The 13,746-nt window shown below is 42.1% G+C and overlaps 1 protein-coding gene across 1 annotated transcript in view; it reads right to left on the reverse strand.

Annotated features, from left to right (window-relative positions):
- Positions 1-13,746, reverse strand: part of esama (endothelial cell adhesion molecule a) — a 147,313-nt gene that overhangs the window by 52,461 nt on the left and 81,106 nt on the right. The window lies entirely within an intron of this gene.

Below are 13,746 nucleotides of genomic sequence, written 5' to 3' on the forward strand. Positions count from 1 at the left end.
TGCAGCAAAACCCATACAATCTGGACTGCATTGGCTCAATAACTGGTGTCACGGATTCAATTTTTTATTTCAAAAGGGAAGTGATGTGGAATTGTAAAAGCAAAACAAAAACCCATGCTCTGGAGAAAGAGGAGATTGGAACTGAGTGGTTAGCTCCTTCAGAGAGCCGATACAGACATGAAAGGCTGAATGGCCTCCAATATTGTTTGACTTTAAGAAAACCACGTATCTTCATAAAATCTTCACTAGGCACTGATGCTATTTAAGCTCTTTATTAAACAAGCTCTTTATTAGATAGTTTTTTTTGGGAGAGGCAATTCCTCATTAAGGTAGGTGCATTTTTGCTTGTTTTCTTTAGTTGCTCCCTGATACACTCTGAGCTGAGGCTAACAGGCACAGGAAAGTTGTTATGGAGAATGTTGTTAGTTTTCTCTACCACCACCTTGTTCCTCAGTTCCTGTGGTGGCAGGTCTGAGATAGGAAATTCAGCATATGGAGGAAATACACAGCGGATCTCACTGTGAAAGCAGGAAGTCTTGATTCTGGACAATATCAGTATAGGAAACTGGAAGACTTTGATTACTGCCACAGTCTTTATTTGGCTTGAACACAGAAGCTGTTCAGATAAAAACCGTGGGTTTCATATTCAACCAAAAAGATCAGGACACCGTTCCCATGTGTGTATACAGGTTTTATCTTCAATGTTTCTTAAGTGATAATTACAAGTACATTGGTCCACCCTACCTGATTTCTACTGGAGTCCCCATTGTAATTAATCTGCTGTATTGTTTCAGTTAATTTGACAACTATTGTTTAGAATCTGAGGTCATGGCCTCAGAATTATTATTGTACCACTTTGAGGTTAATGGCATTATGACAGGGGTCATATTGTTTGCAGGCAGCAAATCACAATAACAAAAGTGTTGTCCAAATTCCTTCTGTTGGCTTTACAAGGTTTTACTTGCATATTAGAACAGTGTGGTTTACCAACACAAAGGTATGGATTAAGAGCAGGAGCAACCATTTTGGTCTTCAGGCCTACTCTTCCATTCGTTGGTATCATGACTTCCACTCCATCCTCCACTCCACCAATACACTTTGACTCCTTTGTTAGTCAACAAGCAATCTACCTCAGTCTTAAAAATATTCAATGATTTTGCCTCCACAATTTTGTAGGAAAGTGAAAGTTCCAAATGACTCAAATCTTAGGGAAAAATAATTCTCCACATCTACATCTTAAATGGAAGTACCCTTATGTCTAAATTATGTCCTTCGATTCTTGACTATCCCATGAGGGGAAATATCCGTTCTGCATCCACTCTATCCTCTCACGATCTTAAGCATCTCAATAAGACATCTCAACTCTATATTCATCTAAGGTCCGATGGATGCAGGCCCACCCTTCTTTGTAAGATAGCATCCCATCAACTCCATCCAGATACTGACCAGTTAAAGCTTCTTTGAACTGGTTCTAGCATATTTACATTGGTTGTTAAATAAAGAGACCAAAATTGTATGCAGTGCTCTACATGCAGTGACACCAACTTCAGCAAGAAATCCCTACTTAAAATTCCACTCCCCTTGTAATAAGTGGCAATATCCCATATACCTTTGTAGTTACTTGCTGTATCCGTGTACTAAGTTTATGTAATTCATGTATCAGGACACTCTGTTTAAGAGTTTCACAATCACTCTCCTTTTAAAATATTGCTGTTTTATTTCTGTACTACTGGCTAAGGTACTGCTTGCTTTTGACTCTACATCCCTATGGGAATTAGCATTAGACGTGCACAAATTAAACTGCAGTCTGCATCTTAATAATTCCTCACCAATACAGATAAAATGAGATTTGTCCTTAATTTGTCTTTGTTAATGTTTTGTCCAATTTTCTCAATTCTCATTTCTCTTTATGAAAATCTATGCCTTTTCTTTCTATTTAGCACTTCTCTTTTCTTCCTTAGTTACCTATGATGTTGCAACCTTCCCTTAGTTTCTTCCTTTCTCACTGGAATATGCCAAACTATCTCTTGAAATATTGGCTACTGCATCTCAACTGACCTCTCCAGTAAAGTTCACTTCAGCCAGCTCTGTCATCGTAACCTCATACTTGCCCTTATCTAAGTTTAAAGAACTAGCCATAAATCTATTGAATGTGATATTCAAATTATGATCACTGTTACCTTCATTATGAGGTCATTAACTAAGTCTGTCTCAATGGACATTTCCCCATTATTTCTTACTGTCTAGCATGACCCACAGTGTGATTCCCATTTGAGGACTTACAAACTAGCCAGTTAAGTAACTTTTTAGGATTAATGCTTCTCATCTCTGTCCAATGTGTTTCTATATTTTAATTTCCTGAACTAAAGTTAGCTGTCTCTATTCTACCAATTATATCCTTAATTAAACCCCTACAGGTTTTCCCCAGCTTCCTATCCTTCCTTAATGTCTGGTTAGTACAGCTGCGTCGCAGAACCAGGGTCCCAGGTTTGATTCCAGCCTCGGGTGACTGTCTGTGTGGAGTTTGCACATTCACCCTGTGTCTGCGTGAGTTTCCTCCGGGTACTCCGGTTTCCTCCCACAGTCCAAAGATGTGCAGGCTAGGTGAATTGGCCATGCTAAATTTCCCGTAATGTTAGGTCAATTAGTCAGAGGGAAATGGGTCTGGGTGGGCTACTCTTTGGAGGGTTGGTGTGGACTGGTTGGGCTGAAGGGCCTATTTCCACACTGTAGGGCGTTTAATCTAATCCTTTAATATTCAATTCACAGATGTTGTCATTTGCCGCCATGACAATGGTTACTAGATCACAACATCTATTTTACTATGAATGTTACACGCATACAGGTAAAAAACCCTGAGTTCTATCTTTATTATTTCTCTGACTTCTGGCCGTCTTGCTGGTGCACTTTTAGTTTGAGCATGCTCTGTCGTTTCTTGTCATGCTGCAATCATTATTTCCCTCTGTGACTTGTGCAAAGCAACTTAAATATTTCAATTAACTCCTGGAATGAATCTTATATATTTTATGGTTAAGTACAACTTGCATTGAATCTTCTGGAGGGATTCTTACTGTGAGCCCGAGGGAGTTTTCTTCCCGAATCGTACCAAACTCTCCTCATTAGCTAGCTACCCTGCTTCTTTGGCATCTCTTGTATCTGATTGAAGTCTGATTTTACCACACGCTGTTCCAGGAACAACTTGCCACTACCAGGATATCCTGGAATTGGCCAGCATCACTGGCACCCACACCATCTTTAAAAGCCTTTTGTACACCGGCACTGTCAGTCTGGAACTGCCGGACTTGATTTTTGACATTTTCTCTGGGCAAAGCCGACAGTGCAAAATCAATCTGATCAGATTGGTTTAGATTCTTTAGTCCTAATAGCTTTCGACCGTGATTGAATTCCAGCATTAGGGTGAGAGAGTGTCCTTTACTGTGCCTGTCTCCTTGCATCTGTCTGCCAGCTCCCTGACCACTAACACACATTGTGACAAAGTTTCTTTACCTGCAACACTAAGGTGACTAAGGAATAGCTCTTCAACTGAGCCATTCACAGCACAATCAAATTGGAACACAGACTGATGGACAGGAGAATGTTGAATCTTGAAAGAACACTCCATTAAAGTTAAAACTGGCATTTTAACCCCTGTCCTTATGTATTCTTCAATGATCAATGCACAAATATGTCTGCAGCTTAGGATATAATCCACAGGGGGTGACTTCCTGTTCAGGAGGGGATCATCAGCCCCTTGTTATCTTGTAGTCACAAGAGTTCACAGTCCAGTCTCCTGACTTGCTTCTCTGCCCTTTGCAGGAGCTGAAGTTCCCTTCACATCCGTGTGTTTGACATTCCATGGGCCACTTAATTTACAGCCACCCCTATTTTTGGCTGCATCAGCTCTCTTTGAATAAAGTACTCTTTAACACAACTTCATACCATCCACAATACTTCCGGCTTCCGGCCCATGGTCATGACTCTGTGTTGAAGTGGATGACAGGTTGAAGTGGAGGGAAGAATGCACAGGTGTGGTAATCAAGGGGAACATACAATTAGGAGAAAGTGAGGACTGCAGAAGGGCTCCTGCCCGAAACGTCGATTCTCCTGCTCCTTGGATGCTGCCTGATCTGCTGCGCTTTTCCAGCAACACATTTTCGGAACATACAATTATACTATCTCAGAAAATTAAAATCTTTGAGTAGATCTAAGAATCAGGAAATTTGTGTATTGCTGGAAAAAAGATCAGATTTTGTTCATGTTTTTCTCTTTGCATCCATCAGTGCAATTGGTCAGAATACCAGTGTTATGAGGAAAGCATTTTTATACCAAATGAGAAGAGTGTGCTGATTGGTTAGCTGATTTGACCCTGAATGGAAGTCATTGCCATAGAGATTCCACCCAGTAGATAATGATTTGTACTCCAGTGTGACTAACCCTGGAACTCATTCATTGGTTGTAGTCGATAGTACTATCCTTTTTGAATACCTTAGCGAGTATGGCTTTCTTAGGAGAGCAGACTCTTTATGTGTGCAGAGATTGAAAAACCAGGCATGAAGGATTTTGATGAGCCCTTAATACAATTTAATCTCAGAAACTTTGACAAAATTCAAGTGCCGTGAACAACAACGATCACTCTTTCTGCGAGTATCACTGCAGTATGGAGGGCAACAATTGAAGGTAGTCAGCATGATTAAGGTGAATAACTGACAGGAAACGTGACAGGAAACATGATCGGGTTAACATGGATGATCAGGTTAACATGGATGATCGGGTTAACGTGGATGACTCAAGGGGTGCATGACAGCAAATGCTGTCAGGTCTGTGTGAATCATGCTAACGTTTTCAGAGAGATAAAATAAGTAAATACTCCGTAAAGAAAATATCTGTTTATCAGAGCAGGGACAGATAAACGTAAGAATACTGTATAAACAAGCTTCAGTTACAGTGCTGGATAAAAAGCCATGTCTACCCGCAGTAAATAAAACTAAAGCTTGAAGATATACTAAGAAGCGCCTTCAATAAAGACACCTTTTAAGACTCCTGTTCAGTCTCCATCTTGCTCCTGTTCACCGGTCTTGGAAAAAACTCAACAGCAGGGTATGATAACAAAAAGGTTACGACCTCCAGTGCAGGTCAACTCGATTCCTGAACTCAGTTGAGCCTTTCTCCATTCGAACGTTTAACAGGAGTTGCTGTATGGATGAGGATGTGTACTCAGTGTGGATTCGCTGACTGTTATAACTACACTGGAAGAGTTTTGATATATACCTAATTTCAAAAAAAAATTTAGTTACTACTTTTTACTAATTTTTCATTACTTATGCACGTAACGTCCCAAATGAATTTCCACATGGAATTTTCTGTGTGGAAAATGAAATGAAAAGTGAAAGTGAAGTGAAAAAGTGATTGAGTGTTGACTTTTAAAAGGTCTTTTGATGTTTGAATTTATTACTCAAATTGATATTTCACTAATAAACACTGAAGAGCCTTCCCTTGCACCTTTGCTGTTGGAGGTCACTGGATCTATATGAAAAGGTGACATACACTTTCTAACTTTCTCCCAACCCTTTTGGAGATGAAATGTAAGATGGAGCTGGAGGATAAACCTTGATTTTAATCTGACATCCAACCTTAGCATGATAGAATGCAATTGGCACATATACCATGAGAGAAGGTTGGAAAAGCAAGATCTCTTTACAACTTAGCCCTTGTGTTATGAAGAAAAGCAGCCAGCTACCATTTTTATTAGAAGTTCTCATGGTGTAAAGTACTTTTTTTTTCCTAATCAACCACTTCAGAGATGCTCCAACAAGTATCCTTAGCGCCCAGGCCTTCTGACTCAGAGGTTAGGGGCTCTACCATTGTACCAAAAGATGTTGACATAAGATGGCAACAAATTAAAAAGAGCCGCAAATGGCTCGATTATAAAATGCAACGAGACAGCTCTGTGGACTGCCAGTAAGGCTGTTGATGTTAAAGTCCAAATTCTAAGGGGAGGGCAAGGGAAGGGGAGAAAACAGGAAAATTGTCACCTTGTCAAATGTGGAAATTGGGAACAGCAAGACTGTTTTTAACGGTAGATCAACCATATAGAGATATCTCCAGGCCATCTACCCAATAACCTGAATAATCCATCATTCTCGTGAAGGTACAGATTAGCAACAGAGATAATCAGTGAGCACTGGTCATGGCTTAAAATAGAGCCAAGTTGGAAGAAGGCTGTGAAACGTCGATTTCCCTGCTCCTCGGATGCGGCCTGACCTGCTCTGCTTTTCCAGCACCACTCTCATCTAGACTCACCTGGACAAACAGCAAGTGTTTCCGGCTGTAAAATCACCCAGGCACAGAAACATTACGCTATTGCCTCTTCTATTGTCTTCATTCAGATGCTCTAGCAGCTGCTTGCATGATGAAAAAAATCATCCTTGCAAGACAATGTCAGGATATGAGGCCATTGAACGGGTCTTGTATGTGCTGAGAATTTCCCACGCCACAAACACAGGTCATGACCTTTCACTCAAAGATGTACAAAATCCTCTGAGAAAATCTCTCCCAATGAAAAGACCCAGTTTCCTGTTTAACCCGATGAGATTCCCCAGTAGCTCACTATATTACGTCAGCTTGCCTCAACTTCCAGCATTATAGACAGTTATTGTGAAGCATGTTTGGAGGAACAAACAATGTTTAAAAATGCTTTTATATTTGACCCAGCCTCTTCCTTTCTGTACAGATTTCCTGTTTACTTCAACACTGAAAGTTAATGTTCTTATTCCATCATCTCAAAGTTGGGATAGCATCAGCTCAGCTACACAAAGTAAGGCACAGTTTGACTTGGCACAGATCTCTGTTTATAGACCCATATTGATGAGTACCAGCAATAAATAAATGCTTAGCTGGGCATATTTGAAAATGTTGCAGTGATTATAACGAGGTCAGCCAGATGGACCATAGAACATGAGTTCCCTGGCTGCTAACTTGGTCCAATCAAGGAGCCCTGGCTGACAGGTATAAACAGGAGAGTCAGAGATTCTGTTCACTCTGAGAGTTGGCTCTGAGGGAGCTGCATCAGTGTTAAGGACTCTCCACATGTCAATAAAGGGCGACTTGGAGACACAATACTGGCATTTATAGTGTTATTTCAGTGGTAACGAGAGTGGGATTAATGAAGTAACCATGCAAAAGCGCTTATTAACCAAAGCCCAACTGGACTTCAAACACACACTACAACTGGCGTTGCCATTGGAATATGCGGAAAGTGGAGCATATCAGTTGTAGGATATTCAGATGGAAGTGAATAGTCTCGCCAGACAACTGAGCTTGGGGAACAACACTAGAGTAAAGGCAATTGCATGGCCTCAACTCAGGATTTATCCTGAACAGAGGGACTCTAAGTCACCCCACACCTAACCCCCTAAAACCCCAGTTAAAGCCAGGCCATGGCTAAATAGTTAAAATTTACTTCAGGATCTGGCTGGCAAGCCATTGTTATTGCTGCTGTAATGCAGACTCGAGATAGCAAGGGTGCCACTGGACCTAAAAAGAGATCTCATAGACCAGTATCCAGGAGAGTGCACAACCTGGAAAGCCCCCCACATCTGCTTTGGAACAGTTAAATTGCTTAGCAACATCCAAATCAGAACCAATCAAAATGAACGTCTGGTTAAATGGTCACCCAGTTCTAATGAAGGTTGATATCAGCGCAGTGGTTTTAGGAATCACGGAATCAATCTTAAACAAAACTCGCTCTGGACTCCAACCTTTAAATTTATACAAGACCTTGGCCATACCAGTGAATCTCTACAGATTAAGGGTACAATTTCATTTCTGGTTTCCTATGATAAGCAGCTGGTTCAGTCAACACTGATTGTAGTATAAAGCTCAGGCCCAAGTTTGATGGGACGCAACTGTTTCAGAATGACTCACCTTGACTGGCTCACCATTTATCGATTAGAAAATGGCCGCCTAAGTGAAGTCCTAATTAAATACCTGACTATTTTTCAGGAAGGTCTAGGGACTATCAAAGGAGCAAAGGCCACCTTGGGCATTGGCCTGTTCAGGAAGGTGCGAAGGTCCTGAACAAGCACATGGACCATATGAACGTTGCAAACTCACAAACGGTGCAGGAGCAAAACATGCCCAGCTCCCTGACAGCTTTTCCGACTGATCCGGAACCCGTGGGTTCTCCCTTTCCATCGCGCATCAAACATACCTCGGAATCTGAGATCGACATTGCTGATATCACTGCCTCAATGCTTTTACCACCTGAAAAGGTAAGTTATTCCGAGGGAATGGTATATCTAGGGAATGGTATATCTGGCTTATTTCTCAGCCTATCTCTTTCCCGATTCGGAGATGCCGGTGTTGGACTGGGGTGTACAAAGTTAAAAATCACACAACACCACGTTATAGTCCAACAGGTTTAATTGGAAGCACACTAGCTTTCGGAGCGACGCTCCTTCATCAGGTGATTCACAATCACCTGATGAAGGAGAGTCGCTCCGAAAGCTAGTGTGCTTCCAATTAAACCTGTTGGACTATAACCTGGTGTTGTGTGATTTTTAACTTTATCTCTTTCCCATTAGCTTTATACACAGGGACTATTTTTTACCACTTCTCCCACTCCCAATAATGGACAGAATGGATCAACCCTGGATCTTCCAAAACATTACAACAAATATTATAATGGACAATGGTACAAACAGAGCTAAGGGTGGGTACTTCCATGGAAATATACTTTGATTACCTGTCTACTACTGCTTAAATTTTAAATTTCTTCTTAATTTATTCTCAAGATCAGTACATTGTTATTAAGATCAAAAGTTCTTGCCTGTTACAATGGGCAGGCTTGGAGCCTTGCAGGCTCATTCACAATGGAATCTATAAATGAACCATTTTGTTTTGAGATGGGAGTCACACACAGACCAGCCGTGAAGCTGACAATCCAGCTGTTTCACAGTAACATTTACCAATGCCAGCATTTTTATTGTGATGTTGAGGTGTTGGACTGGGGTGGACAAAGTCTGAAGTCACAAGACAGAAGGTTACAGTCCAACAGGTTGATTTGAAGTCATAAGATCATGGAGCGCTGCTCCTTCATCAGGTGAAGTGGAGGGAAGTGCACAGGCACAGACGTACAGGCACAGTGGTAATGGCAAGATAATTCCAGGTAATTAAGAGTGTGAACAAATAACTACAAATAGCATGAGCGGATTGTCAGCAGGTTGAATAATAAGTCTGCATTTTAATTTGCCAACACCTGAAAGGTCATTGGAAAGTTTGTGCCACAGCAGATGTAATATTCTGTTGTTTGAAGTAAAATACCTCTCAAGTTAATTTTAACATAACCGATTAACTTACACTCATGGGCCGCATAGTGGCTTTGTGATTAGCACTGGTACCTCACAGCATCAGGGACCTGGCTTCGATTCCAGCTTACGGAGACTGGCTGTGCAGAGTTTGCACATTCTCCCTGTATTTGTGTGACTTTCTGCCAGGTGCTCTGACTTCCTCCCATAGTCCAAAGATGTGCAGATTAGGTGGATTGAGTTTTAAATTTGATTTATAGTTGCCACATGTACTGCGATACAGTGAGAAGTGCTGTTTTGTGTGCTATACAAGCAGATCGTACCATATAATTGGCCATGCTAAATTGCCCATAGTGTCCAGGGATGTGCAGGTTAGGTTTGTTAGTCATGGGAAATGTGTGGTTACAGGGATATGTTTGGTGGTGGGGGTGGGGTGGTGGGGTGCTAGGCGTGAGTGAGATGCTCTTCAAAGGCTTCGTGCAAGAATTGGTGGGCTCGATCATCTCTTTCCACGCAATAGGGATTATGGAGCTCACAGGATGACTGATCTGAGGCACAGTGGACTAACTTTCAATTCTGCCTATTTATCCCATTAGGGCTTGGGGGACCTTACTGTGTGTAAATTAATTGCCATGTATTCTTACCTCACAAAGAGCAATATTCTCTATTTTCTTTCTTTCCTGTGCAGCCAGTTTATTTCAACCTTTTTTTTAATATGATTATATGCTGTGTTACCTTTTAGGGAAGAGCATGTGAGGAACCATTCCAGATTACAATGTGTCCACAAATAGATGCAGCTGGAAGGGCATGTTGTTCTTGAGTCTTTAGTTTGCTCTCAAGTGCTGCCCCAGGAATATATACGACATTGTATAAATGTTTGTTTATTCTTTCTTTCTATCCAACATACCTTATCTGGGAATGCTTGACGCTGACATTGGTGAATAAACTGGGAGAGAGTGCTCCTTTTTCTAGTTTAACGACCATTGCAATTTAAAAAAATACACATTAAGTTTATAGGCCAGGCATAGTGACATGTAATCACCGCAATTATAGCATTAAAAATATTCCCACATCAATTTTTCATTAAACACAGCAAATAAAATCAGCACACATGCCTCAGAAATATACAGGCAGTTGCAACCATCATTCCTACGTTCGCTGATCTACACTATTGTCTGAATAAAAACTGAGAGAGTTGCAGATGCTGGAAATCAGAAACAAAAACGAAAATTGCTAGAAAAGCTCAGGAGGTCTGGAGACCACTGTGCAAACAAATCAGAGTTAACGTTTCAGTTCCAGTGGCCCTTCCTCAGAACTGATGAGTGGATACTGGTGGGATGTTAGAGAGGACAAGGGGAACTCTATCGCTGTTGTGGAAGGGAAGAGAGGGGATGATGGAGGAAGTGTGGGAGATGGGTCAGTCCCGGCTGAGCTCCCTGTCACCTATAGTGCTGGAGAATCCTTGGTTGAGGAAGAAAGTAGACATTTCAGAGGCCCCCTTCTCAAAGTTGGCAAAATCAGAACAGATGCAAAGGAGACAGTGGAACTGGGAGAATAGAATAGAGTCTTTCTAGGAAGCAGGGTGCGAGGATGTAAAGACAAGGTAACTGGGGGAGTCAGTTGATTTGTAATGGATATCAGTGGCCTGCCTATCCCCAGAAATGGAAAGAGAGATGTCATGGAAGGGAAAGGAGGAGTCACAGATGGACTAGGTAAAGGTGAGAGTGTGGTCGAAATTGGAAATGAAATTGATAAACTTTTCCAATTCCAGACGAGGGAGGGAAGCAACACCGGTGATTTCATCAATATATCGGGGAAAGAGTTGCAATTGGGGGCAGGAGTAGAACTGGAATAAGGAACGCTCCACACACCCCACAAATAGACAGGCATAGCTGGAGCCTATGTGGGTAGCCAAGGCAACCACTGTGACCTGAACAAAGTAGGAGGAGTTAAAAGAGAAGCTGTTCAGCGTGAGGACAGGCTCGGCCAAGCGGAGGACGGTGGTGGTGAGTGGGGATGGTTCGGGCCCTCTTTCCAGGAAGAAGCAGAGAGTCCTGACACCATCCTGATGGGGGACGGACGTGTAAATTGTACATCCATGGGAAAGAGGAGGCAGCTGCAACCCACAAACTGGAAATTCTGAAACTGATGTAAAGTGTGAGAGGAATCGTGGATGTAAGTGAGAAGTGACTGGGCAAGGAGAGAAAAAAACCAGTTCGCAGCAGGAAGAGATGAGGTAGGGTCATAGAGTCATAGAGACATACAGCACGGAAATAGAGCTTTCAGTCCAACTCATTCATGCTGACTAGATATCCTGAATTAATTTAGTCCCATTTGCCAGCAGTTTGCCCATATCCATCTAAACCCTTCCTATTCGTATACCCGTTCAGATGCCTTTTAAATGTTGTAACTGTAGCAGTCTCCACCATTTCCTCTGGCAGCCCATTCTACCCACGCACCACCCTCTGATCCTTTTTAAATCCTTCCTCTCTCACCTTAAATCTATGCCCTCTGGTTTTGGACTCCCCTACTCTGGGATAAAGACCTCGGCTATTCACCCTAGCCATGTTCCTTAAGATTTTATAAACCTCCATGAGGTCACCCCTCAGCCTCCGCAGTCCAAGACCTGGGTTCGATTCCACTCTCGGAAGACTGTCTGTGCAGAGTTTGCACATTCTCCCTGTGTCTTTGTGGATTACCTCTGGGAGCTCCTGTTTCCTCCCACGGTGCAATGCTGTACTGATTAGGTCGATTGGCCATTCTAAATTGCCCCATAGTGTGCAGGCTAGCAGGATTAGCCATAGGAAATGCAGTGTTATAGAGATATGGTCAGGGGTTGGGTGTGCATGGGATGCTCTTTGGAGAGTCAGTGTGGACCTGATGGGTCAAATGTTTTCACACTGTGAGCATTCTATGATAATTCATCTCACATTTAATGCCTCAAATGAGAATTATTTTAGATTTCTTCAGTTCTGGTTGTTTTTGGATGATTTGGATAAGCTATTTCTGCTATAACAGCATTCAAGTATGTTCTATCCTGAGATACTCCTGTCTGAGAACATCTGAGAGGGAGAACACTTCATTATAGGGCCAGATCTATAGCTAACAACACTAAGTTCCATTAGTGATCTGAAATCTCTCTTAGTTGAGGTTTTAAGCTAATACAAGTTCAACAGGATTTGTTTTCCTTATTTGTGAGTAAAGATAATCAGACCATTAGCAAGAATGGAACACGAGTCTTGGGAAAACTATGAGCACCTATCGCACAACTTATATACAGGACTGCAGTCAGGTATATTCTTCCATCAGCTCTCAGTACCAGATGATCTGATAGCATCATTATACTGATTCCCATGTATATGCTCAGCGGCCATTGCCGCAGTATAGTTACAATTAATCCTTTACCCTAAACAGGCAACTGTATCAATGAGGCAGAAAACTCGGAAAGGGATCATGCTGTAAGGTTGAGTGAAATAGGGGTTGATGGGAAGGGTGAGAGCAGTAACAAATTAAAAATACTATATATGAATGCACGAAGCATTAGACATAAGATGGATGAGCTTGAGGCTCTTTTGGAAATTGTCAGACACGATATTGTGGAGATAACTGAGACGTGGCTTCAAGTGGACAGGGCCTGGGAAATGAATATTCAAGGCTACACGTGCTATAGTAAGGACAGACTGACGGGCAGAGGGGGTGGGGTGGCCTTGTTGGTAAGGGAGGATATTCAGTCCCTTGAGCAGGGGGACCTAGAGTCAGGGGATGTAGAGTCAGTGTGGATAGAGCTGCGAAATACTAAGGGTAAAAAGACCCTCTTGGGAGTCATCTACAGGCCCCCAAACAGTAGTCTGGATGTCGGATGTAAGTTGAATCAGGAGCTGAAATTGGCCTGTCGCAAAGATGTTACTACAGTTGTTATGGGGGATTTTAACATGCAGGTAGACTGGGAGAATCAGGATGGTATTGGACCTCAAGAAAGAGACTTTGTGGAGTGCCTCAGAGATGGATTCTTAGAACAGCTGGTGCTGGAGCCGACCAGAGTGAAGGCAATTCTGGATCTGGTATTGTGTAACAAACCAGAATTGGTCAGAGACCTTGAGGTGAAGGAGCCACTGGGAAGTAGTGACCATAATACATTAAGCTTCAATCGGCAATTTGAGAGGGAGTGGGTACAGTCGGAAGTGACCGTACTTCTGTTGAATAAAGGGAACTATGGAGCTATGAGGGAGGAGCTGGCCAAAGTTCAATGGTGCAATACCTGCGCAGGGATGACCGTGGAGAAACAATGGCAGATATTTCTGTGTATAATGCAGGATCAGTTCATTCCTAAAAGGAAGAAAGATCCCAGGAGGAGGCATGGGTGCCCGTGGCTGACGAGGGAAGTTAAGAAACATATAAAGTTAAAAGAGAAAAAGTATAACATAGCAAAGATAAGTGGGAA

This window comes from Chiloscyllium plagiosum, chromosome 35 (assembly GCF_004010195.1).
Source record: "Chiloscyllium plagiosum isolate BGI_BamShark_2017 chromosome 35, ASM401019v2, whole genome shotgun sequence".
In the NCBI taxonomy this organism is placed as follows: Eukaryota; Metazoa; Chordata; class Chondrichthyes; order Orectolobiformes; family Hemiscylliidae; genus Chiloscyllium; species Chiloscyllium plagiosum.